The 27,781-nt window shown below is 52.9% G+C and overlaps 1 protein-coding gene across 4 annotated transcripts in view; it reads right to left on the reverse strand.

Moving 5' to 3' along the window:
• The window catches only part of Tcf20 (transcription factor 20), a 179,657-nt gene that overhangs the window by 97,965 nt on the left and 53,911 nt on the right, over window positions 1-27,781 (reverse strand). For 2 of the 4 annotated variants that reach the window (NM_013836.3, NM_001114140.1), the window contains exon 1: window positions 5,575-5,723. The exons of the other annotated variants lie outside the window; for them this stretch is intronic. The gene's annotated coding sequence lies outside the window, so the exon portion shown is untranslated. Of the gene's footprint in view, window positions 1-5,574; window positions 5,724-27,781 lie in introns of those variants that run through there. 4 annotated transcript variants of the gene reach the window in all.

The raw sequence follows: 27,781 nt of genomic DNA on the forward strand, positions 1-27,781 counted from the left end.
TAGTCATCATGCGAAGGACCAGAAACCAAAATGAAAGTTGTCATAGCTGCTTACAATGCACATTCCACATATCCACATAAGCAATCCCAGAGTCTAAGGTGAGGTCAGATATTGCCCTGATTTCAGATGAGGAAACGGGGGGGGGGGGGGGGTGTCGGGGGACATGAAAACAAAGCCAAGACTAGCACCTGACCTGAGTTCAGACTCCCTGTGTCCTCCTATAGAGCTAATAGTCTTTCCAGGCATTTCTTTCACAACTGTTTCCAGCTGACATATTTCATCAGGATGTCAGTCACACCAGCAGTGGGAGCCAGCACACCAGTTCTCAGCAGCTCTACCCCTCTGGATCAGAACTGAATGCACGCTCAGCTCCCAGGCACCAAGGCTGGCCACTTAGCCAGGGCAGAGGGGCTTAGGCCTGGCCTGTTGCAGGTACTCAGTCAACACTGAGTGTGAACCGAGGCACCTGAGCTGACTCGGGAGATAACAAAGGAAAATATGCCTGCAGTTTTCACATGCACTAGCCTCCGTGCTGAATTATTTCCTGTGCTAACCCGCAGCATTCGCACTACAGTGCTGTGAGCCAGCGCCAATCTGGTTCCCACTGACAGGGGTGTGTACAAACAAAGGCAACAGGCAGTGGTGAGCACATAGCCTGAGGATGCCAGGTAGCAAGTGGCCGAGACAGTATCTGAGCCTAAGCAACTCCATGTGTGTGAATGTGTACAGAAACATCTTGGGCAAGAGGTAACGAATGTTCCCGAAGAGCCACAGCCATGTGATGCACACCTTCTCGTACACCCGATTATCAGTTTATCCCCGCAGCAAGCAATGGCAGACTCGCACAGTAACCTCATCCCGCGCCTGTGTCTCCTGAAGCTCCTGTCGGTAGTCTCTGGCCTCCCAGCATCTTAACCTGCTTCTCTCCTCCATCTTCCTCAGTAGCCTCACACGGACTGGACGGCTGGTCTGAGGAAGTGAGGTGCCACAATTACCCAGCCCAGGCTCAGTGGAACTGAGTGGCTGGTTCTGAAGCTTGTGCTGGCGGGAGGAGGTAGTGCTCATGACCTCTGGGATCCTCCATGGTAGTCAGTCACCTCCCAGAGCCATCTGTGGCCAGCTCCCAAACCCCACAATACCCAGTACCTGGATGTATTCACATATGGTACAGGCCAAAGTACTGAGCAGCTCTGTTTTCTTGGAGGGAAGCTAGACGCTCCTGGGCCCCTCTCCTAGCCTTCGTACAGTGCCAGTGGGGAGTAATAGTAGGCAAGCCAGGCAAAATGAGAGGGAAGAACATCCTTTCTAGACAAACCAGTGGGCAGATGATACTGCCCAAGGCACTGCCTACATGGAAGCCATCCAAGAAAATCAGCAAGAGGAAAATCAGAGCCCTTCAAGGAAGCAGGAAACCTAAGTAGACCTAAGCCCTCTCCACAAAAAAGGGGTCTGAGGTCCAGGCTGAGGTCATGCCACATTCAGGGCTACTCAGTGTATCAGTGGCTCTGCCATGTGTCCAACCAGTGGCTCATTTGCAATGGTGGGTGGGCCCTTGCTGATCTCCAGGGCTCACACCCTAGCAAACTACTTCCCCCTGGTCTTGCCCACAGTAACCAGAGATGTAGGTTCAGCCTCATCTAGAAAATGCCAAGTTTCTAGAGCCCTTCCCCTGCACTTTCAGCTCTGGCCTTACCTATACCTTCATGCTGCCCTAACAGAGCTCTCTCTCAGGGCAGGGAGAGACTATTAAAGTAGGCAATTGGGCCATGCCTGCCCAGTTTACAGTTAAGTGCCATTATAACTCAGCATGATAACCACTCCCATTTCATAGCTAGGGAAACTGAGGTTTGGAGGGATTATGCAGATGCCTAGATATCCAGGTACTGAGCCTTCACTCTCCTGAACTGTCCTCTCTTCAAGCTAACTGTTTCCAAGTGCCTGCTAGCCCAGTGAGCAAAGCGCTAAGATGGTTGGTCTGAGAAAATTAAGTCCTGTAACCATCATCAGAGCCCTTCGATATGCTTATTACTACCACCCCAGGACACCAAGACTCCAGGCACATGACCAGTCTGAACACAGAGACTAAATCTAAGCAGCCTGGCCTTAAGGCTTTGACCACCTTCTATGCTACCACTTTGGTCAAACCTAGGTCTGGGAAACTAGCCAGCCAGAGTCAGTGGGAGCTTCAGGTCACCCCAGGGGTCCAGCTTGGAGATGCAGCTCCAGGAACCTGCCTCAAAACTCTCCAAATCACTTCCCTCAGAAATGTTGCCTCCAGCTCTGAATGTAGCCTGTCTGGCCTAGGAATGCAGCACAGCCCCCCTTCCAACCCTGCCCCCACCCCCGTTAATCCTCGTGGGAAACAGAAGAAGGAGTGGAAAGTAAGAAAAAGTCATATTAGTCTAAATTCAAGTGTAGAACCATCCACAAATCCCCATACCCCAAGGCAGGGGACAGGCCTGACCTGGCAGGAGCTGGCAAGATTCTGGAGAGTAGTCTTAAGACATAAACATAGGGACTGGAGAGATGGCTCAGCGGTTAAGAGCACTGATTGCTCTTCCAGAGGTCCTGAGTTCAATTCCCAGCAACCACATTGTGGCTCACAACAAAAATCCGATGCCCTCTTCTGGTGTGTCTGGAGACAGCTACAGTGTACTCACATAAAATAAATACATCTTTAAACATATCTGACGGGGAGCTTCAGTGATATATGCATGGGTAACCAGCGCGTCTGTCATCAGGGCAGGCTTGCTCTGCCTCTAGACTCTGCTCCCACTGTGAAAGAACCAGGTGCCTCTCTGCCTGTTCTCCTTTCCCTAACTTGCCTCTCATCCTGTGTAAGCTCTGCTCCTTTTCCCTTCTCCAGATACATCTTCTGCCTCAGCCTGGCAGACTTCTACTCACTCTTCAAAGCCTTTAGCCACCTCCCCTATGAAGCCTCTCTTGATTGCCCTGTTGAATCTAATAAGGTACAAAGGGAGGCTTTGTTCATTTGTTTTGTTTTGATCTTGTCCCCGGTTTCTGGCATCCTTAACAGCCACAACTGCCATTAGCTGAGCACCTACACTGTACTCAGTACCTACAGTCTCCTTAATTAATCACTGTAACAAGTCTACAGGAAGAGATCACTGCCTTTTAAAGCAGCAGCTCTGACGCTTGCGCAAGGTCAAACACCTAGAGCTTGTATTAAAGTAACAAAGAGCCAGGGAGGTCACTATTCCAGCTTGGCTCAGTCCAAATGGGGATGCCTGGAGAAAGGGGCCTCTAGGTGAGCTGTAAAGGAACAGACCATCTGTGGGTCTAGACAAGGTAAAGATGTCTAGCAGGGACCAGGGACCGGCCTGGTGCTCTTAACACCCCTGGTTATAATCTAGAGCCTAGAGCCTGGAACGGACCCCACACCTCTTTCATCCACACCTTCATTCCTTTTCCATCTGGCACACAGCTCCACAGAATAGCAGAACACTGTAGGTCATCGGGGTGACTAAGCCCCAAGCCCAAGGCTGTGCATTTGGGCAGCTGTTCTTCATCCAGCCCCTGCTGCCCCATCTCAGTCCATGTTGTCCCTCATAACCAAGGCTGCAGTCCTGGCATAACAAGCGCCACTGGGAAAGTTCTCCTTTGGGTGGCTTTGCCAAAAGAACTGGACCTGTCTAGGATAGAAGTCGGGGGTTAACTATTTCATCTTCATGGTCCCACTTCATGAGGGATCTCCAAGTTACTCTGTTACCTTGAGCTCCAGGAACAAGTCTTCCATGCCCAGCTTTGGGTTGGGTGTCAGGAATTTACATGGGTTGCCCTAAAAGTCCCTGTGGTCAAGACTCTGTGCCCAAAAGACTAACAGAGCTAGGCTACCAGTGTGGTCAGAACTCTAAGAGGGAACAGGACCCAGGCCCTGGAAGAGAAACTGAGTCCAGAGGATTTAACAGGCCCAGGAGTGGGACCAGCCCTAGAGGAAGCAGTGCAGAAAGTGAGCACACTAAGAGATCCAGAATGTGACAAGCCATACTTCTGACCATCTTTCCCTCACCTCCACTATAAAGGACTCTTGGCTTCGAGTCTCAGGCCAGAATTTTTGGGCCCCAGTGGGACCTGAGCACAACCTAGCCCTGGTAAAACCCATTCCCTGCATTCTCTTGAGAGCTGGCTTCAAGCAGAATGATCCCTTATGTCCACTGTACCTGCTGAACTCTGTGGCAGCCCAGAGCCTTGACCTGTGGCTGCCTCCTGCCCAAGAGAAGGCTCACACTTCCGGCCCACAAGGTCTAGCAAAAGAGGCAAGGCCCAGGACATTTGGCCAACATATGCTAACAGGTCAGGCCACAACTGAAGCCAGGGGTGGTCATGGAGGGTTCACAGTCCCGTCATAGTCTTGGTTGGGGGGCTGTCTCTGGTCACTTGCAGTAAGCAGCTGTGGGCAGAAGCAGCCTTCAGAGATCTCAGGCCACCTAGGCTAAGGGAGGAACTAAGTGTGACTCTGGCCTGGGGCAGGGGGCCAAAGAGCAAAACAGATGACCTGGGGCAAAGACTTGGAGGCAGGGGAGGTGCCTGAGCCTCCTATGGAATGAGGAGGGACTGGAAAAACTAGGGAAGAGGGGACTCCTCCCGCCATGCCGGCCTGTCTATCTCCAGCTCTTCACTGTAAAATAAATGGAAGAAGCACACACCAGACAAAAAAAAAAGGGAGGAACAAATAAAATCCCAAAACCGCCGCCCACCTTGGTGGGTCTGGGCCAAGGCCTTGGCCTGGGTCACTTGCCTCTGCTTTTCCCAGGAAACCACTGGTGCCAAATTTGCATTTACCACAAACAGAGACAACACAATGTCATAATCCTTCTCCTGTCATTCTCCCCTCTCTGCCTCCTCCCACCTCAGACACACACGCTAACACAAAATGACGGCTCCCTCGATAGACTGAATGAGCGAAGCTCTGGATCTGCCTCCTAATTGTTGGCGTTTCTCCTCGGCCTGTGCTCTATCTATGCCCGTCGCCCAACTCGCAGCAGACCACCCACTGCCCCCTCCTTTGTCCCGCATTACCACTGACAAATGGCCTGCTGGAGGTGGAAGAATATGTCAGGAAATAATAGGGGGAGTCAGCCCCTGCCCCCTCCTAAAGCTTTCTGCACCTCACTGCTGGGGTCCCGGCCACAGAGGGCGGCTGGACCAGAGGGGACAGAGACAGTAACAAGGATCTGGCCCCTGAGATCCTGACCCGGGGCCTTGCCCTTCACGCCCCTGCTGCTGCGGCTGCACTCGACCAACAGCCCCGACCACCCCTCCTCTCGCGGCCGCCCTCCTGGGCACTGCTCTGAGCATCCCCCGCGCTCCCCTCCCTCCATCGCTCTTTATGGCAGTTTCAAAGCTGCAGCCGCCACTCGAGCAGCTGCGGCCTTTGATGGGGACAAGGCAGTGAAGGCCGCCCAGGAGGCCTCTGCCTGGACTGTCCCTGGCCCGGTGGCCCCTGCACGCCCCCGGGGAGCCTGGGGCAGGCGCGGCGCAGCGCCCAGCGGGCACGCCTCACACGCCAGAGCAAACTTTCGCGACCGTGGGAGAGGCCCCGCGCACCGTTACCTTTGCAGCTGCATCCTCCCCTGGCACTTGCCCCCAAACCCCTTGACAGCCCACAGCATGCAGGCCGGCAGGAAAACAACCCCCCGCGGAGGCAGGGAGGAAGGGAAAGCGAGAAACCGGGAAGAAAAAGGAAAGGGGGCAGTTTCTCCTCTCAGTCTCAGCCTCTTCACAGCTCCTCCTGCCCAAGCAAGCAAGTGAAGTCACAGGGCCGGGGCGGTGACATCAGCTGAGCCTCTGACATCACGGCCCCTGCCGGATCACACCTCTGCAGGGTGGAGATGGAGGAGCAGCAGGGAGGAGGAATGGGTGAGGGAGAGGAGTACCAGATCCCTCCTTCGCCCTTAACTGCAGAGAGCTAGTGCCAGTGTTGGGGGGGGGGGGGGTAAGGGGAGGGGCGTGTGGCTCATCTCTAAAGAATACGTTTTATCTCTATAGATAGGGGCGATTATGTGTCTATTTATAATTGGCCCCAGAGTGGATGGCTTAAAAAGAGCCAATGCCCACCGCAGGTGGGGAATCAAAGCTTAGATCAAGGGCTGAAGGTAAGAATGCCTACTTACTCACAGTATGGCTACTGTGCACTGGTGACTGGCATCTGCACCTGGATAGTGCTCACAAAGGCCAAAGAGGATTCCATTGTACCTGGTGAGCTCAGAGAGGGGAGAACCTTCCTGAGACTACACAGCAGGAAGACAGCCACACTTGGGAGCCAGGAGTCACTAAGGAGGCAGAGAGGGCTAGCACAGAGGCTGGAGAGCCAGCTGGGCAGCCTTTAGCATCTTGAGATTTCCCAGGCTATTGGGGGGTGGCAGGCATACCTAGGACAACACACACTCACACAAAGTGGGCGTCAGTAGCAGGAGAGAGCAGTTCCAAGCTCCCCAGTCAGGGATGGCAGCAGAAGGGAGGTTGTCCTCCAACTGCACCTCTGCCTCTTACTGTCCAAGTAGGTGGACTAGCTCCGAGCAATTAAGCCCCTACTATGTACAGACCTACTACTAGGTAAATCACAGTCCCTCTATTCAACCCCATGACAATGCCTGAGAAGTAAGTACCCTTCTTCACATTCAGAAAGGAAGACTAAGGGCCAGAAAGTGGCCCCCAGGGGCTCCAGCCCCTGGTACAGGGAACCACAGTCCTGTCTCTGGCTTACAGCGTCATGGACATCATGTCATCATCGTGAACCTCCCGCTTAGGCAAGCCTTAGCCTACTGAGGCCTCCACTGTCCAAATGTCTACTTCTGCTCCTTTTTGGCAGTAGCCCCAATAGAACCCTGCAGGCCCGGTCCACCAACTCCAGAACAGCTCCATACCCTGTGCCACAGGACATCTGGGATGCCTGCTGGGTACTCTCGGCACACATAGGCATCTGAGCTTCTTTGATGATGTTTGGTGACAGCCTACTGAGTGTCAGGTCCCAAGCCCCAATTACCTTCTTCTTAACATCTAAAAACTATTTCCATTCCTCCTGACATTTCTCGAATCCTGGAACCAGTGTGCCTGCTGTGTTCACCAGTGTGGCCACTGTGCTCTTTGTACCAACCCTTCCCTACGCAAGGGCATGCACGGCCTGTCTCTAAGACCTGATTTGGTGTAGCGTCCACAGCAGGCTTTCTATTCAGTACACTTCCAGATAAGCCAGCCGCCACTCAGGAAAGGTGTTTGCAAGGGTCAGCACAGACACTTAGTGCACAGTTATTGATTAGGCCTTTCTGCCTCTGGCCCTTTGTATTTGCTGCTCTCTCTGCCTGGAACACCCACTCTCTCCACTGCCAGCCCTTTGTTACCCAGACACTGCTTCCCCCTGTTTTCCTGCACTGTACCCTGGAAGGCAGCTAGAAGCAGGGACGGAGGCTTGGAGGCAGACTGCTTGTGTTCCTATCTCAGCATCCCCAACTCACTGTGAGAACAGACAAGCTGGTTGGCTCCTCTGAGTCCATTTCATCCTATGTGAAGATAGGAACTGTAAGAGCAGTGTCCACTGGAGGGTCTCAGTAAGGGCTGACCTCCTGGACTGTTCACCTACCCGTTCTACCCCAATGGGACTTTACCTTTAGCCAAGGACACAGGTCAGTCTTGTGCTCTGAGTACGGTCAAAGTGCCTGCAAACAGTGAACACTTAAGAAACACACGCTGGCCCACAACTTTAATCCCAGCACTCTAGAGGCAGAGGCAGGTAGGTAGATCTCTGTGAGTTTGAGGCCAGCCTGGTCTACGTACGGAGTTCTAGACCAGCCATGGCTACGTAGTGAGACCCTGTCTCAAAAAAAGAAAAGAAAAGAAAAGAAAAGAAAAGAAAAGAAAAGGGGAGGGGAGGGGAGGGGAGGGGAGGGGAGGGGAGGGGAGGGGAGGGGAGGGGAGGGGAGGGGAGGGGAGGGGAGGGAAGGGAAGGGAAGGGAAGGGGAGAAGATACACTGAGGAACCTAGGCAAGGACAGCTGAAATCATGGATTGAAGAATTCTAATTCAACTTGGCAGGCACCTACATTAGACTGTCTGGCTTTAAACCTTGGCTTTTCTACTTCCTTCCTGTGAGATCTAAGGCAAGTGTTACTTCATTTCTCTCTGCCACACAGGCTCCACCTGTAAAATGGGAGGAAGACCAGAGCTTCCCTTTTAAGGTTTCAAGATGGCATGAGATAAGGGATGCAAAATACTCAGAAGGGTGCAGGCTTAGCTGGAGCCAGATCAAGGTTAGCTGCCTTAGTGACTATCTGATCAGGGCCAAGAAGGCACGTCTACATCGGGGCAGTGGAAAGGGCGTGGTCACCAGAGGAACAGACTGGCCTCCCACAGAACTGTACCACCCCTTGCTTTCCCTTTGCTGAAGCTGGGTAGCCTTCTGCTTTCCTGAGACTCTGATTTCTGATAAGAAATATAAACAAAATGTCTATAGACACATGGCTAGCACTAAGTAGATGTGCAATAAACGCAGAGTCCCTGTAGTCTCCAAAGCGTGGAGAAGTACAATTCATAACTCCTCCAGCACTCAGCATGCGTGAGGTCACAAGCATAAGCAGAAGCACAGAGAAGGGACTTAGAAGGGAGAAAGATGGACTGAACACAAGGAAAGGCTTCTGGAAAGTGGGGGGAGGGGAGGAGGGGGGTGCAAGCTGGGTCAGGACACCCTGTCCAGGAAAGGAGGTGGGAGCAAATGTATGGACATGGTGGGGCCACCCGATCAAAGGCAAAGCTGATTGCTAAGATCACAGCTCTCAGGCACACTTGGGTGGCCAGACCCAACCACATTCATTCTGGAGCTTTGCATTCTGTTGGGGAAATACAGTGGCTGATTCGGAGAGCACCAAGTTTCCATCCTGGGCATCCTGTTGATGATCAAGGTCAACATCACAGAAACAAGAACTGCCTTGAGAGGGACGCTAAAATCATCTTGTCCAACTGTTTTACAGATGAGCAACTTGAGGCCCAGAGGTCTGAACTACATTACTCCAACTCACAGTTAATAAAGAACAGAGCCAGAATTTGACTCCAAGCTGATTGCAGAGCTAGTGTTTTTAACCAATTCACCCTCCTGCTTCTCCTGAGAACATGCATCCATCCCCTGCTGTAATGCATACACCCATTCTGCATGTGTGCACCCATCTACCCATCCTCTCTTCATGCACCTAGCTATCCCATCATACATCCATCCACATATGTCTCTATCCCATCACACATGTTTGCCCATCAAGCCCGTAACGCATGCATGTACCAGTCTGAGGCACTATGCATGCATGCACTACCCAACTGCCCCATCCTTTATGCATCTATCCTATATCAGGTGTCCATATACTTATCCACCCCATTACACACATGTACCCACCTATTCGTTCCATCATGCATGCAAGTACCAGTCTAAACCATTATGCATGCACGCACCCATGTATGCACCTACCTATTCCATCCATCCTATCATATATGCACACATGCATGCTTGCACCTGTCCAAACCATCAGAGGTGTGCTCCCACCCATCCCATCTGGTTATGTGCATGCCCTTCCATCACATCACATCACACACGCATGCACCCATCCATCAGATCACACATGCATGCATGCATGCAATCATTCAAGTACTGCTTATTTGAGCTCCTGCTGCTCCAGACACTGAGATGTCAACAGTGAACGCAGAGCCAAGCCCACAGAGCTCTGCGCTGTACACAGATGCTTTAGAGCTCACTACAATTGGTCCTCCTGAAAAGCCTGGCTTCAAATTGAGCTGCTCAAGACCACAGACCACTCTACTGCTGGGAAACCACAAACCAAGCCCCTTTCAAAGGCCATTACATCGCTTGCATGGGAAAAGGAGAATGAAGACAATTGATCCAGTATCCACTTTCTGGACAGAATGATGAGTTGTGTGGAGTTCTCCAGTCTCAGTAACAACAACAACAAAAAGGATTTAGAAATGTTCGGTCCAAGGGGCTTGAAGCAATTGAATGAACAAGCATAGCATCTGAGTTCTGCCACCACAGGAGCTCCTGGCAAGTAGTTCCCTGAGCAAAGAGGACGTGGGCCAACTTTATGCACTGGGGCTCCCAGACCTCTCTTTCTAAGAGCTGAACACTTACTCTGTTCCAGACTCACTGTGCTGTCCCATCCCAAAAGGCCGGCAGGACTGTTCCATTTTCCAAACAAGAAAACTGAGGCTCAGAGAAAGGAAGTCTTGTTGGTGGTCAACACAGGTCTGGCTGGCTCTGAAGACTGACCCTCAACACCAAAGATTCAGCTTAGCTTTGGACAGATATTGCTTCTCTACTTTCCTTGTCTCTAAATCGAGCACTGGGGACAGGGAAGACACTCACTGAGGCTAGCTGACTTTCTCTTGACCCACACCCCTCCAGCTTTAACCCTGCTCAAAATTAGACTATAAAACTGTCGGGAATGAAGCTCATAAAACAGGAATCAATGTCCTGACTTGGGAGATAATTACTTTATACCCATTTTACAGATGAGGCCATAGATCATGATCTATAAAATAATCAGTACACTCTCCCAAGGTTCCTGCAACATTTCTGTCATTGCCAGCAGAAGAATGGATGGCTGTTACAATCAGGTTTTCTGTAGTGCTATTCATGGTGATCCCCAACACTGGGTAGCACACCACCACTCCTGAAGAAATGCTCACTGCCAGTTTGCTCCTCCATGAAATGCGAAAGGAACAGTTCTTAAAAGAATGCATGCACCCTATTTTACAGATAAAGTAACAGAAGCCAGGAAGGGGGGCATGAAGTACGCAGGAAAGCTGCAACCCAGGATTTGTGACCCGGAACATAATATTAAGAAAAAAGGCTAGGATGTCGGTGGGCTGCAAATTTGAATGGCACACTTCTGCGGGCTGGCAGTCTGCCAAGAGCCGCAAACATGGGGTGTTCTGCTCACCCGGGGCCATCAAGAGCCTGCAGCCTTCCCTGGGCACAGCTGCTACCCTGGCAGACCCCTAAAAAGCCCCCCAAAGAATCTCTGCGCTCCAGAGCTCTTTTCTCATTCCAAACATGCCAGAGCCCCGCGGACCCCGGAGGCTGCTACTTAGCGCCAGATTAATCACACCGAATTCTCCATCCAGATATTGCGTGCAGGCCGAACTCCCACCGCTAATCGCCGTAATATTCTCCTCGGCGTGTGCAGGCGGCCGGGGCGATGTTCCAGGAATATTAATTCTCCACAGCCGGCTCACTCCCGCCGCACGCATGCGCCCCCTGCACTGCTGGCTGCTGGTAGGGGAGCAGGCCTGGCCATGGGATCAGGAGCCTGGGGGAAGTAGCGCCAGACCCCAGCCCTCCATGGGAACCACTCTGGCCAAACAAGAACCATGGGCTAAAGCCTACCCAAGGTTTAGAATCAAATTAGAGTACTGATGGCTCCTGCCTGTGGGATAGTTTGCCCCCAATACTGCTTCTCCCCTTAGTACTGACCCCTGGCCTCCTGCCCCAGAACCTGCACCTTTAGGAAGCTTAGAGCCCCCAAGAAGGCACACAGTATAGTTCCCTGATGTCCTCTCAACACAGCAATACTTTGACAAATGGGCATCCAGGGATCAGCTAATCCTGGCCACAAAAAAAAGCACACATACAAAAAGGAATACAAATCTTTCATCTGCTTGAAATATAAAAGCGTGGGTGGCAGTGGAGACTCTGGCGATGGAAGTCTGTGCTCAGCTATGGGGCTAACCTAGACCTGGAGGGGGCAGGCTGGGTCTATGGAAGCCATGGCTGACTGCTGGTCTTTGCTTACTCCAAAACTACAGTGTAACTGGTAATGTCAGAAGCTGAGGAAGGAGAGAACTGGAGGGAACTGGAGAGAACTGGAGCAGAAGGCTTGTAGCCCCTGAACTGTCCTTAAGGAAAAGAAACACTCTCCTGTCCCCGATGACTGGTTTTAAGGAAGCACTGACCACTGAATGTCCTCTCTGAGATCTGAGACACTGGCCTGTCTGTAAAGAGTTCCTGGTCCAAAGTGGGGCTCAGCATCCCAGCAGTCCTGGGGACACTAGGTAGGGCTTCTACCCACCCAGAGCACTGCTAGGAAAAGCCACATCTTCAGGTGTTTAAATCTCAAATCAACCATGGGATGTAACTTCAGGATATCCATTTACAAACAAGGAAACACACAAGACAGCTAAGTGTCCCAATCAGATCAGCCTTCAGGCCACCAGAACTTGAATCCAGGCTCTCCTCTTCAGCAAGCTCTGTGACTCCATTTCCTTCCCCCCCATGAAGTGACCTTTAAGATCCGTCCAGTCAGGCAAAGGGTCTGGCTGCCCACGGGCAGCCCCTGGAGAATCCACTGTGGCAAGCAGCCGAATGGGATACAGGGAAGGGCTGGGCAGGTGTCAGCAGACTCGGGACATCCACAGAGCCAAGTCATCTGAATCAGCCCCTGCTTCCCACAGCCTGGTCCAGGCCAAATGAAGGTGGGGCCCTGGGTCCACTGGATGGAGGAGCCTCTTGAACCTGATTGCAACTCTGGCCCAGCACTAGGAGTCAGAGACAGAGCCTGTAAGAACACAGGAATGTGGGCCAGTTCACAAGAAGCCAGCGGCGAGGCTGCTTGAGGGACTGGGGGCTCAACTCAGTTCCTTCCCAGTACGGATCAGAACTGGAGTTTAGGACAAAAGCTGACCTGCAGGACAAGCCCCAGCTCCGAGGCTCCTCCCCAACGTCCAGCAAAGGCCCAGCTGAAGGATAGCAGTTGACCCCCCACCCTAAGGGCCCTTAAGTTTTGTCTGGCACCTCTCACATGCTACCATACATATGTCTCATGAACACATGAAAGCCAAAAGCCTTTTCTCCATTTCTCAGAAAAGAAAGCTGAGGCTTAGAAACAGACTCAAGCACAGGCCCCTCTCACATGCCGAACGGCCATAACTTCACAAGGTCTAGGTAAATGGCCCCAGTTCCCAAGGAGTCCATCCTGGTGCCACAGATAGCAGGAGGGAATATCATATGGTTTCCAGGTTCAGACTTCCAGGTCCAGACCTGTGCGTTCGTGCCAGCCCTACCCAAGGCTCTGGTGGTAACCAAAGATGCATATAAGGACCTCTCTCCCTTCTCTTGTCCTGGGGTCTTCCTGCTTTGGACTCCAGGAATCTGAAGCAGAGATGGGACTTAGCTGGCTCCCAGCAGACACTTTGAGACCAATGACACAACTAGTGCTCATCCCTGCCTTCTAGGAGGGGACATCCCAGCCTGTCAGCTGTAACCAAGTGGGCAATAGGACCACAGGCAATGAACAGCAAGTCCCACGATGTTTCCAAGGAGGAAGGCTTAGACAGGGACCTAGAGGGTCAAGAGACGCATTCAAGTTTCAAAGCACCGCACAGGAGACACGGGAGAAAACAAGGCTCACGTGAGATTCTCGGGCCTCCTACATCCAGGCCGATCCCTTCTGCATCTCTGGCCATGGCAGGTCCAGTGCCACGAGAGCCCTACTCTGTGTGACTGTGGACGTCACAGACACAGGGTTAACTCATCCCTTCACTTTCAGTCTTGGCTCCAGATCTCACATCCTCTTAGCCAGGTACTTCTCAAAAGGAATGGTAGGGTGTGAGACTTATAGGGAGAGCAAGGGGAGAGGGGCAGGGATCCAGGCCTAGCTATGGAGCAAAGCAGGAGAACAAGGCAGTGGCAGGACATAGCCTAAACAGAAGAGGGGCCCAATCTCCAAGCGATTAACTTCCTGGTCAGGCCCAAGGACCGCAGCAGGCAGACAGCTCTTAATCTTCCTTAGTGGTCTTCCCGGAAGATTCCATGGTTTATGTCCCTCTGGCCCCTGGGTCAAAGGAAAGACCCATATCTGAACCAACCTCCTACTTACTCCTGGCTGACTCAACAAACACTTTACTGCTCCAAGCCTCAGTTCATCTGAAATGTGGAGTCAGAGTGACTAGTCACAAAGTGAAAAACCTGCAGAAGGGACAAATGTTGGTTCCTTCCCAGGAACTGTACCTCTCCAGGGGAATGAAAACTGGGCCTGTCCTGAACAAGAGACCACATACTCGATTTCATTTATTGATCCTGACAGCCTTGGAGAGGGAGAGATTGCTGCCCTATATTCACAAGTGAGAATCTGAAGGCAGATAGGTGAGGGGCTGGCCCAAGATCAAAGCTACATATCCCACATGGACCTTACCTGGTTGTAAAAGGTTATATGCCAGCTATGGAAAGAAGTGGACAAAGAGGTCAGGGGCACCTCAAACCAGCTCTCTGACCAACCCTAGACTGAAATCCTGGCCTGTAGAAACAAGAGGTCTAGCCCATACCTCCCAGCCCGAAGAGAAAAAAAAGTCTCCTACCCCATCCCCACGAGAGTCAGAGTCGGAAGCCATCTTGGCTCTGAAGGGAGCTTGTTTGATTGGTTTTGTTTTTTAAATCTAGGAGCAGGAAGGGCCTGAACAGTGGGCACATGTGGCAAGGTAAGCCTCTGGGTAGAGAAGGGCCCTGCTACCTGCTCCCCTCCTGCCCCTCCTGTCACCCGCAGTGCAGTGCAACCATGTAACTGTCTAGCCCCAGCACAGCGTGCTCAAAAGCAGGCACCTGCCAATCTCAGCCCACGGCCTCCGCCCAGCCCCCTCTCCCGGAGGACAGATAATTCTCTCGCTCTCCCAGCCTGACAAAATAACTAATGCTAACTCAATAAAGTCCCCCTTGAAGGTTTTTAATTACCAGACTGTGCCGAAGACTAAAGACTCCAGGAGCAGGAGGGGGGGCTGCCGAGGCTGATGGGGTGATAGGCGTGGCAGAGACTGGACCGGAGGAGTGGTAAAGTGCCCTCCCTCTGACTAGGGGAGAAGGCAGGGCCAGGCCGGTGCTGTCCAGGGTGCTGGGCCCAGCAGTCACAGGATTTAGAATTCCTACTGGCAACAGCAGCCAGGGAGGGAGGCCCAGTGAGGCTCCTGGCTGACTATGCTGATTTGTCTTTGAGCTTCGTAGCCAACCACACAGTGGACACATCCCCAGTGAACTGAGAATGCACTGAGCCAGCAGTCATCAGCAAGCCTTCACGGTCCAGGTTCACAGAGTCTGGCAGCCCACAGACAGAATACAGACCTGTGATATGGGATGAAGGAGTGCACAAAGGTGGCTGTCAAAATAGTGTCCTCTGTGCTAACCATAGCTCCAGGCAGGGGGATGTGCTTGGGACACAGGAGGGACCAAGGCTGTCCAAAGGGGCTAAGAAGAGCCTAAAGAAGAGCCTAAGACATCACCCACCACAGATATTCAAAAGACCAAATAATGCCCTACTGTCATGAGGAGATAAGTTGGGGGTAGGCCAGAGTGGGAGGGAGTGCCAGCTGGCAACAACATACCCCACCCCCAACTATAGACAAGAGCAAACAAAGATAACGTCCAAAGTGAAGCTCTCAGCTTCCTTCACCCTAGCATAATACCAAACTCCTCTCTTACCACAGCCTACCTGTGAGCCACCCATGAGACAAGCCATAAGGCTTAAACTGGCCCCATTTTCTGGATGTGAACACAGAGGCTCCATGGACCCTTTGCCCAAGCCATGCTCTTTCTACTGCATCTTTCAAAGATCTGCTCTTTTCCGTGTTCTGCAGAGGTATTGCTGTAGGGGCAGTGCGGAGAGCCGGTGCAGCGGCGTTCAGCTCCCAGGGGCTTCAAGGGGGTGGTGGGAACCCCCAACACCCAGCCCTAACTGGAGTCTTCTGGCTGGGATCACAGCCCTACGACGACGGAGCTGCTGCCCACCAGCCGGCCCCTTGGCATCCGGCCCTGGATGGCAGCCAGCTGGGAAAGGAAGCAGCTTGGCTGGCCGCCAGTTCACAGTGCCTGAGCTGTCAGCCGGGAGGCAGGCCAGGCAGGACTGAGACCCCCTGCCCCTGAACAGAGCCCTGGCCAGGCCACCAGGATAGGGCCAAGCTCCTCCTCCCATCAAGAGATTCAAGGGGGCCCTGTCATTGCCAGCCCTGAGCAGGGAGCAGGGGACGTAATCTTGCTGGGTCCCCATTTATTCAGCTTAGCTTTGTACAAACGACGACTGTTGTGGAAGCGGCATGTGGAGCAGGAGATTTTCAAGTCAAATAATAATAAAAACAGCAACAACTACAGCTGACACTGAGCAAGCACTCAGTCAGCACTGGGTGTCCCTGCACAGACTCCCCCGGGAGGGAGATATTAGCGCTATCAGACGCAGCGGCTGAGCTCAGAAAGGGGCAATAACTCACCTACAGCCACACAGCATGCTGAAAGGGCTTGGGGCTGGATCAGTCCTGATGCTCCCCTGGCTTAAGCAGGGCTAGATGCCTGGGACAGGGCAGAAACTCATGCATCTGTTGAGTGTGGAGTTCAAGACTGGCCACGAGAGGATGCAGAGATAACCTCTCAGCCTGCCTGCTTATGTCTGTTCAAAGCACCAAGAGTAGGGCTGGAGTGATGACCCAGAGGTTAAGGGCACATATTGCTCTTCCAGACCTGCATTCCCAGCTTGTAATTGCCTGGGACTACAGCTCAGGGACTCCAACGCCCTCTTCTGGCCTCCTGGGGCACTGCATTCACATGCGCAAATCCATCCTCAGACATTTACAGACACATCAATATTCAAAATTTTATATATATATATATATATATATATATATATATATATATATATATATATATATATATATTAAAAGCGCTAGGGGCTTCCCACCATCTCTTCCCAACTCTATTCCATCAAACTTTCAGGCTATGGTGCTGCACTGGCTCTATTTCTACATGCCCAGGCAGGGAGCGCTAGTGACTCACCCACAGCCACACAGGTGAGGCGCAAACCATGGTTCCTACCACTCCTCTCATCAGAGTCCCAACATCACAGGAAGGCCCAGAACCACACTACTGGGCTCCCAAAGTTCTTAACCCGGGAGGCTAAAGGGGCAACTGGGATACAGGACAGGCAGTGCTGACTGAAGGAGTTCCTCTGGAGAGAGGCTGTCTTCACCTAAGACTGGATCACTGTGGGCTATCAGATAGCCACTAAGAAGGCAGGCACCCCAGGGAAAGCAGGAGCAGGCCAGCGTCACTCAGCGGGCACGGAAGGGTCAAGGAAGAAAGGTGCTTCTGGTGACCTTATGTCTGGAGGGGCTTGGGCTCTACTGAAGTCCACCCTGACCAGTCCCTCGAAGCAGAGGGCTGGTCTGCTAAGGAGTCTTGGCACCTCTTTGATCCTGTAGTGCTGGTGCTAGAGAGGGCTGGCGGGATAATATGCTCCTCTCCCTTATGAATGGCCAGGTGCATAGCAGTCTTGCCAGCTGGTAAGGTGCCAGCTTGGCCCTAATCGCTTATCTCTGCACTCGCCTTCCAGAGCTTGTCCTCCAGAAGGACAGATTCAGCCATAGAAGATGAAGCAGGGCTATGCTAGATCTTGGGGCCAGGTTAGTGGATGGCCCTTCTCCCATGGACTAGACGACATCCTGGGCATCCAGAGAGCACCTCTGCAGCTGCTGAGGGAGGACTGAGAGAGAGAGAGAGCAGGGAAGCCCCAGCATGATACCAGTACAGACAAGGCTACAGTGCAGCAGTGTCCTACCCTGGAGACAGTAAATGACAACAGCAGCGAGCAGACAGATGCTAAATCTATGTACCCTGCCCCCTGGGCCTGGAAGAATTTACCAGAGAAGCTGTGAGAGGACCTGAGAGGTGGCAGGCAGACATTATGAACTCCTAGAAACTGAGAACCTTACCTCTCACTGAAGGAGAGCAGGACGGGGGTGTGGTCCTTCTGAGAGTGCACATATACTGGCCTCTCCCTAACCTCATCTTTATCGGCCTCTTTCCCCCCATCAACTCAGCATCTGCACCCCATCCACACCCCACACTCCTCTTACCAATCTTCAGGTCAGCTTTAGATGCGCTAGGGCCTCTGTTTCCCACGGGGACAATAGGGAGACTGCCCTGAACTGAGGGGAGGCCCTCACCTCAAATCTTCACAGAAGTAACTGGAAGCTGGGAGGAGTGAGTCATTCAGGAACACCGTGGTCCTGGGATAGTGGGCAGAGATGCCACTCTTCCTGGGAGTCCACGCCAAGCCAACTCACAAGTCCATTTTTTCTCCCAGACATCAATTGGTCAACCTCTGCACTTCTCCCCAATGCTGGGGTTCCCTCCCTCCATCAGGATCTAGCTGGGCCAAAGCCAGGGAAATAGCTGATACCTGGAGCGGGAGAGAATAGCAGGGGAGGAGGAGGAAGTGGAGGGGAGAGGGAGGTGGGAAAGAGAGGAGGAGGAAGTAGAGGGAAGAGGGAGGTGGGAAAGAGGAGGAGGAAGTGGAGGGAGGGGTGAGGGAGGAGGGAAAGAAGAGGGGTAGGAGGGAAAAGTGGAGGGGGCAGATGGGGGAGAGAACAGTGGAAGAAAGGAGTGGGGAAAGGGGGGCGGGGAGGGAGGGACTCGTGGGGGAGGGGCGGTCTACAATCACTGCAACATCAAAGCCTTGCCCGCCGCAGAGCAGAGTCACGTGCAACCTCGTTCCTTGCGTTCCTTAGCTGGGAGAAGCCGCTGGGCCTGGGGCTGCTGAAGGAATTTTAAAACGAGGCAGATTGTCTAGAACGGGGAGTGGAGGAGATGAATGGAGTTTTATCTCTAAGTAAGGGATGAGGAGACAGGTTTGGAAACCTGTCCCCTGAAGCAGCAGAAGCCCAAAGGGCCCCTGCTCAGTGGCTGGGTAGGGAGCCAAGAGCAAGGACCACCCAACTCCTCTGGTAAATGGAGATTCTGGCCAGCCTGGCCTGGTTAAGAGAAGCTGGAAATCTGGCTTTCATTTAAAAAGCTTCCTCCTTTTAATATTGGCTCAAGTTTAAGAGGGGAGAAAAAGGATTCTTTTTAAAATCCACCATGTGGGCCAAATACAGTAGGTCCCCACCAGGCTCAGGGATGGGGCTGGGATGGGGCTTCTGATAGGCTCCAACCTGCTGTTTCATTTGTGGGATCATAAGGAGGGGTAGGAGCTCGCTCACTATCACAAAGAGGAGAGGATTAGAACTTGGGGGTCCCAGATCTGAGGTTCCATAGATCCAGGATCTGCAGGAGAATAGGAGGTGATGGAGGCTGGTGGCAACAGATGGATCTTAGGAATCCGCTACCCTGTCCCATGCCCAGCTCTGGGCAGTCCTGCCCCCAGCTCCTCATAGCTGCCCCTCCTAGCCAGCCTCTCACATGTCATCTGGGACCCCCCCCCCCCAAATCCTGGCTGCCTTTACTCCCTCCCTCACACTCCAGCCTGGAATGGCACCCTAACATTCAGCTGCAGGGAGAACCTGGCCAGGGCAATGCTACATGGTGACTGGGACAGAGATGGGGGCCCTCCATGAAGGAGAGAGCTGTCCCAGCTTGCTGGTAGGAGAGGTTCCCTAGGGAGGACTCAGGAACTGCACTCAACAGGCAATGTGGGGTAGGGGTCAGGGTATAGCAGAGTGGAAGAAAATCTGACTCAGACGTTGGACGTTTGATTTCCAGGGCACTGGGGAGCCTTTGGAGGGGTTGGAACAAGAGCGAGATCAGCTCAGATCCTCACTGTGGGAGGAATCGAGACACAGGGCTGGAAACCTGTTCTTTCTTAAAGTCATTCTTCAGCAAATATTTACCTAGTATTCCCATGGTACCAGACTGAGTGGTGGGGCAAAGCCAGTGGGGAGAAGGCTGGGAGGGGCCCCGATTGCACCAGGCAGGAGACCTAGACCTCCAAAGAACTAGACAAGAGGCTCTTCTCTGTAGAGGGACATGAGGCAGGGACAGCAGGGTCTCCCTAGGTGTGGCAACTAGGCAGGCAATGGTGGATGAGCTGTGTCAAAGGAGGCAGAGCTTTCCAGATGTTGTCTCAAAGGAAAGGGGGGCATTCTAAGGGAAAGGCCTTGGGGGAGGGGCAGGTGAAGGCAGGGACACTGCACACCTTAGTTCACCATCACCGGGATTTTCTGTCTCGAACAGAAGCCAGTACACTGGCAGCCATCCCCAAAGCTGATCCTTTCCACCAAGGTCTAGTCCTTTGAATAAAACCTCCTGGCAGGGTGGCCTCACAGGCCATCACAGGGCTCTAGGACCCACACATTTTGGAGATGGCAGGCCTAAATTCCAGATCCTTGGCCCTCAAACTTAGGGTAAGTCCCCTTGCCTTTTTGAAGCACCTGTGGGCCCTAGGAGAGAACCCCACAAGGACCCCAAAGTCTCCAGCTGAAGCAAACCAAAGAGTCATGCTTACAGAGTTGAGGGGCCACCCGCCCCCCCTCCCACCCCGTACAAGAGCCCAGAAGTGACTAATGATGGCTTATCAGATGCTAGCAGCCCCCAATCTCCCCAATCAGGAGACTGGGGCTGGCAGGACAGAGACATGATGGACACCAGACAGGACTTAGGCAAGGGATGGAGGGTCGGGGGAGGGAGGGCAGGCGGGGTGAGGAATGGGCCTGGCTGGAGAGGAAGGCTGTTCTACGAAGTCCTCTTGGCCCTGGCCGGGGACAGCTGAGGGTAGGGATGTAGCCTTGAACATCTGCCACCCTGTGCTCTTCCCTGAAGCATGTGTGGATTTGGGGTTGGCAATGAAAGGGCTCCTCTGAATGATCTCCTATCCCTCATGGGCTCCTGCTCCTCATGCAGGAAGGACATTAACAACCCACTCACTTTATAGATGAAGAAACCAAGGCCAGGAGAAGAGGCTGAACAGAGACCACCAGCAGGCGAGGGCAGAGGCCAGCGCTGGGCCCTCTGCTTCTCAGGCCTGGGTGGACAGGATTCTGGCTCTTCTGAATGGAGCCGAGGCCAGGAAGATGGCAAGGAGAAAAAAAAGCTGGCACAGGCTGTGGCTCTGCTCCAGGAGGTTTCTCCATGACCCCCTCCTCACTGAAGCCACAGGCTATCTGGTGCCTTCCCACCCGGCAGCTCAGAAGCCACCTGAGGGTGTCCCACCCACGTGGCACAACTGATCTAAGGCTGAGAAGAGCTGGCTGAAACCCAGCCTCCAGCCCAGACACCTGAGGTTAAGGCAAGACAGGGTTACTATCTCAGCCACCCACTGGGTGCCACCTCGTGCCAAATCCTGAGATGCAGGCTCTGCCTCCATCCTCCCTGTCCTTACACAGTGGTACCGAGAGGAAATGGAAGCTCGGTGAAGCTAAGCCCCAGCTCAAAATGAAGGCTCAGTGCAGGGCAGGCATCCCAGGACAGCAGTCAGTCATTTAACCCCTCAGCCAAGGAAGACAACCACATCCCAATTCTCCAGGCCAGAGGACTGAATTCTCCCATCTGATCACGAGTGCTAGGTTTGAGACCCCTCCAGGCAGTCTGGCCCCGACTCTAATCACCTTTCCATAGCCAGCTAACCAGGGGATGAGAGGAAAGTCTGGCTGGCACCAGGGCTGGTCCTAACTGTCTGTGCCCTTCCCACCCAGGAGACCCTTACACATGAGAGATGGTTCTTGAATAGAAGCCATGTAACTGCCTGGAAACGGAGCTGGCTAAAAGGAAGAGGAAGAGGAGGAAGGGAGGTGAAAGAAAGGGGAGGGCTACAGAGAGGAGCGGTATGAGAAACAGGCAAAGGAAGGGCATAAGGGGGGGCAGGTGGTGGTGGGGGAACCACATGGCAGGCCCTCTCTATCCCTGATATCTGGCCGACTACAGCTGGGGCCAAGGTTGCAGCCTTCTGTGCCAGGAAGAGCTGCCTGGTCCCTTCACAGCAAGAACATCAAAGCTGGTTCCCAGCCAGCCCAAAGGTAGCATCCTTTGAGGTTTGGCGGTGATCCGGCCATATTTCAGGCTGATCTGAAGCAGCATGAGCCCCACCCCCTCCTGCCCGACCGCCAGGAGATCCCCATCTGGGCTGTCTACTTAATACCCCATTAAGGGAGAAAATATACAGCCAGATCCCTCCCAGCCTCAGCTGCCCATTCCTCTGAAAAGATCAAAGCTGCACTAGATTCTCTCCTAGAAACTCCATAAATAGACGGCAGACATGAGGAGAGGCAGGTAAAGCCCAGCATGGCAGTGCCTAAAGGAGAGGGGGTATGGCACTAGGGGTCACCAAGAGCTAGCAGAAGTGGGGAGGTATCCAGGTCCTAGAAGAGCGGCACATGTCTCAGGGTGAGGCCCTCCGCATGGGTTCTTGGCACCTTATTTACAGGCGGGGAAACTGAGGAATGCAGTTCTACAGTGACCTTCTCAATGTTGAGAGGCTCCGGATTTGGGCTGATAGCGTACACACCTCCAAACAGAGAGTCCAGCAGCAGCCTGTGCTCTGAGATCTGTTTATCCCTACAACCTGGGCCCTTTTCAAACTAGGAACCAGATTCTGAGAGGCTCAGAGACCTCCCGGAGAACGCACAGCCTGTGGTGGGGAACTCTGGACACTCAGCAGCATTCTCCTTGATCACCCATGGGGTAGGGACAGCAAGACCTAAGCTGAATACTCCCAGGACCCCCCCCCCATGCAGTTTACAAAGTCCAGGCAAAGCGCACCTCACCTCACCTCTCCAGAGCACCCCTCCCGAGGCTACACTGAGGATGAGTAAACCGGCTGCCCCAGTTTCCTGACTCACACGAGCAGTGATTACTTCCTCTAGATAAGGACCACGCCTTCCCCCCTCCTCCCAGCTCTCTGCTCCTTCCCACAGTGGCTCTGGGGCTCACCTGGGAACCTCAGCTCCCAGGACCCCTCAGGATCTTCATGTATCCCTTCCCACCGACCACACTGGCCATCCGCAGGTGTCTCTACATGGCCCATCTGACCAGACAGCTCCTGGTCACCAGGGAAGATCAAACTCTTCGTCTGGATACCTGGATCACTCTGTGAGCACCCAGTCTTACACCCAGGCAGCTGCTCATCTGACATGTAGGGACAGAGGACATCAGAGTGTCTGTTCCCTGGCTGTCCCAGGGCCAGAACTTCTTTGCACCCACCTTCCACCCATTCTCCTAGCCTCTGGCTTCCAAGGCCACTCAACCTCTGCTCTCTCTACTCTCAAGCCGGCCATCAGGGCACCATCTGTCTCCCTGCTGCTCACTCTCCTGCAGGTCCTAAGTTCTGGAAGGAGAAGAGCCCTTCAAGAGCGAGGCACAGACATTCCTCAAGCCCACACCAGTAGAAATGGAGGTACAGTAGAAGTGGTGGGGGATCCTGGGCACTCAGAGACTTCTGCCCCCTTCACAGTTCACAGCTAACTCTGGCAGGTCGCCACCTCCCCTCACCATCAGTGAGAGAGAGAGAGAGCAGTGAGCACAGGGTGAACCAAGCAATTTTCCAGACCTGGTGGGGCTCGGCAAGCCAATTTGAACACAGAATAAACCTCTGGCCTCTGCCAGGGGGGCATGGCAAACAGTGTGAGCACAGGAGCTGGCCCCGCCCCCACTGTGAGCAAGAGAGCATGGCTGGGCCAGAGATGCCGCGCTCTGCTGCCAATTCCCGGCTCAGCAGAAAGCCTCCATTTTGCAGGGAGAAATTAATGAGAGGGAGAAGCCTGGGAAATTACGAGTTGCCACCTGCAATTTCTCTCTCCAAGGAAAGCGGCACGATGGCTGATTAAAGCTGCAGCCGCCCTGCCAGGCTGGGCCAGCAGCTGAGCATAGTCCACCTGCTAAGAGGCAGGTGGGGAGCAACAAGGGGGACAAGTAGGGGACCCCCACACTCAGGCAGCTTCTCCCGGGAACTCTGAAGAGGGGAAGCCTCCAGAAGGGAAATGTCCTTCTCCTTCTATTAGCCATAAAAACGAATGATTCACAGGCCACCTTGGTGACCTTCGGTGCCCTGTGGATTATGGGAGACACACCTCTGGCTGAGCTCCGAATCAAATCAAATCAAATCAGCAGATGGGAGCAGGGAAATGTCACCGTTGGAGGGAACCTCCCTTGTGCCCGAGGCTGCACCGGACACCTTAGTCACTGTTGCTGTCCTCCTCAAAGAGAGGACAGTATACTTGTTTGGATGTTTCAGATGAGGAACCCAGGCCTGAGCACCGACTGGAGTCATATAATGGCAAAGGTGGGCCTTAGTGACAACACAGGAAAGCTCCTGTTAAGCTGCAGGACAGTCACACCGCACAGCCCCTGCCACAGCTATGACATACATCTGGGGCCAGTCACACACAACTAGGGATCCCAGCCACCGTCCTTCCCTGGGTGGTCAGGTTAAGAATGGCCTCTGGTCACCACCTGAGACTCACCTACTCCAGTCCAGCCACAGTTCCGGAGGTGAGTAGTGTGAACTGTCTTGATAAAATCTAGAATCGCCTGAAAGCGCAGCCTCTGGGCATGTCTGTGGTGGTTATCTTGATTATTGGATAGGGGGGAAAACCCCATTTTAGCTGTGGCCAGGACCATTTCCTGGTCAGGAGAGCCTGGACTGGGTAAACCAGAGAAACCCAACTGCGCACATGTGTGGATTCACCTCCCTGTCTCCTGATTATGGACAGAATATGACCAGCTTCTTCAATCTTGACTTCCTACCTTGAACTGGGAGCCAGAACAAACCGTTTCTCCCCCCAATAGCCTTTGCCAGATTATTTTATCATGGTAACAGAAAAAGAACTAAGACTATTCCCAATATCCAGTCTTCCATCCACACGCAGGATCTGAACCAAGGACCTGCAAGGAGGATGACTGCCCGGCCACTACGTGAGGAATCTGCCGCATCTACGCACACCGAAGCTGGACCACTCCTCCAGGAGCCCACTGATTGATCTCCTGGTGCCTCAGATCCCAGCCCTCACTAGGATGTGAATTTAGACTAAAGTGTGGAGAACTGGTATCAGCCTCATGCCTCCCTGTCTAGGGTCTGTGCATTCTGAAGACTGGACTCAACTTCTGACTCTGGAGCTGGTGGAGCACAGGTGTAGAAGCCCATAGGGATGAGAATCTAGCAGCTCTGGCCCTGCCAGTGCTGGGCACATAAAATGCCATCGTTGTAGAAATCTAGACCTCCCGAGCAGGCTCTTACATTAGCTGCTGTTCATAGATAAGCCAGAGACCTCCAAGGTGGATTTTGATGGCTCTCCCTTGCCCATCGATGACCCTAGGCTGGACCCACAGACTCTTTGAGCCCCAGTCAGGTCAGCTGGGAAGCATTGTGCAGTGCCATCCTCCAGGAAGTGAACTTTGAGGCACCAGCTATCTTCCAGCTCCCTGGCCCTGGCCGTATATTATAATAATGGCCTTGGCCAATAGGGGCGCAAGCTATTAGAATGAGTTAAGACCAGATTAATCTGCTTAAAAAAATATGCCTGGTTTTTATGCTGTGCATTCCCTCCTAACAACTCAGGCTCCTTCCAGGCCATTATCTCGTTTTATCGTTAATTCAATTCCATAAACATGTATTAAGTGTCTATTATGTGTAGAGCCCTGGTCTGGTAGTTGGGGTGGGGTGGAGGCCCATGGGGGGGGGGGGACCACTCAGGTGTCTAGTGTCTGGCCAGGAACCCATCTGACCTTCAGGCCCTGCTGCTGAAACTGGAGGCAGTGTGAGACAGCTCAGAGCACAGTGAAGCCATAGTCAGTGTGCTGGTGTTTCCTGAAGGGCAGTGAGGAGCGGGGATGGAGAGAGCAGCGTCTCACAGCGTAAGGCCTACTGTGTTCAGGCTTAGTAATGTACTTTATATCCTTCTGACCACTCAGGGACAAGCACTGACATCTCCTAGCTAGTTTACTGGAGGACCCAGAATACCCTGGACACACTCAAAAATCAAACCTCATAGCCTAGACTTCAGCTTTAAAAAAAAAAAAAAAAGATTTATCTCGGGAGGCAGAGGCAGGCAGATTTCTGAGTTCGAGGCCAGCCTGGTCTACAAATTGAGTTCCAGAACAGCCATGGCTATACAGAGAAACCCTGTCTCGAAAAACCAGAAAAAAAAAAAAGATTTATTATGGTTATTTCTTTTGTATGGGTGGACACACGTGTCACAGGACAAGTTAGAAGAATCGGCTCTCTCCTTCCAATACAAGAGTCCAGAGAACCACACTCAGTGTCTGGCTTGACCTGCTGAGCCTCTATTTCAACTTCTACAGAGCTGTATGACCCAAAGTTTGTGTAGGCACAAAACATTTAGGAATGAATAAATGAATGAAAAAACAAACCAATGAATACACACACACTCATATGTACACATATACACACACTCACATATACATACACACACACTCATACACATGCTCACCACACACATACCACATACAAATATACATTTTTCTTTCTCTCAAGTGCATACACATACACAGTCACACATATACACACACACACACTCACACACATGCTCACCACACAAATACACCACAAATACTCTCTCCAGTACATACACACACACACACACACACACACACACACACATATTCTCTCTCTCTCAAGTACACACACACCCCACGTACTCCCCAACTCTCACACAGAGATACACACACACACACACACACACACACACACACACACACTGAGCCTCCCCACACTCCGCTGAGTTTGAGCCCTCTGATGGGAAGCAGGGAGGAGGTGAGGAAAGCACAGAGCACTGTCTCCCTGTGGAAGCCGGATGAGGAATTCCTCAGACCTGGTCCAAATCTTGGCACTGCCTCATCCCAGCCAGCTCTCTGAGCCTTAATGAAAACAAACAGATTGGTCCTGCCCACAGCCGTGGGAGCAGCCCAAGTATGTCCACAAAGGCCTGGGAGTGACACTTACTGAAGGCAGAAGGGCATTGAACCACCCAGGCCAGATGTCTGCTGCCTGCAGAGGGTGGAGAGCTGACAAAATGCATGGCTGAGTAGGCTGGCCCAGGCCCATGGTGGATAAGCCACTGGAGGCCCAGAGGGAGCTGTAGCTGGGGCTGGGGAGGGCACTGAAGCACGCTCACTCTTCTGAGGAGATGAAGTGGGACCTCTATGAAGCCAATGGCCCACAGGGACAGATACCTGTAGCCTCCTGCCCCCAACCTGCCCTATCAGCCTGGAGGGGACCTGCTAAGGGAACAGACAGGCAGAAACAAAGGACCAAAGAGCCTGGAAGCTGCCAAAAGTCAGCATTATAGCAAGAGCTCATGCCAGGAGGCTCCATTCAGCAGCCAAGCCCTGTTGGCACTCCTGTCCTGGCCTCCCTCCCCACTCAGGCCTGGCCACCTCCCCAGCCTCTATAGGAACAACTACTTTCCCTGGGCATCTGAGCCTCAGCCTCCTTCCCTCCCATTTGAACACCACACACACCACACACGCAGGCACACCAGCATAAGCCCCCCTTTGTTCACACAGCTCTGATGCTATCAGGGCCCTTCTGCTCCCCCTTATCCCAAGAAATGTGGCTCTGGGTCTAGAGTTTGAAATGTTCACCATGACTTCCCTGCCTTCCAGGCCTGGGACGGAACTCCAGAGTTAACTTTCACCTTAAGGTTAACTTTTCAGGAACTAAATGTCAAGCTCTGTCACCTCTTTGAGCCTTGCAGTCCTCACCTATAAAGCAAGGGGTGAGTAAAACACACCTGGAAACTCAGTGCATCGGCATGCTCTGAAGTTGCGTGGCTAAGCCTGCCTTGATCCTAATCCCAGCCCTCCCAGCCCTGTCTCCCTGTGCCCTAGAGCCACTGAATCAGGAGGCAGAGCTTCCCATTCTGCTCCAGGCAGCCAGGAAGGCTTCCCAGGGAAGATGGCATGCATATAGCTATTCAGACTCTGAAGGAGAATTAGGAGTTTTAGGGCAGTGGCAGTCGTATGCTACTCATGCATCAAACACATGTTGAGGGGCTGTGAGCCAGGAAGGACT

The sequence above is a fragment of the Mus musculus genome, chromosome 15 (genome assembly GCF_000001635.26).
Source record: "Mus musculus strain C57BL/6J chromosome 15, GRCm38.p6 C57BL/6J".
Taxonomy (NCBI): Eukaryota; Metazoa; Chordata; class Mammalia; order Rodentia; family Muridae; genus Mus; species Mus musculus.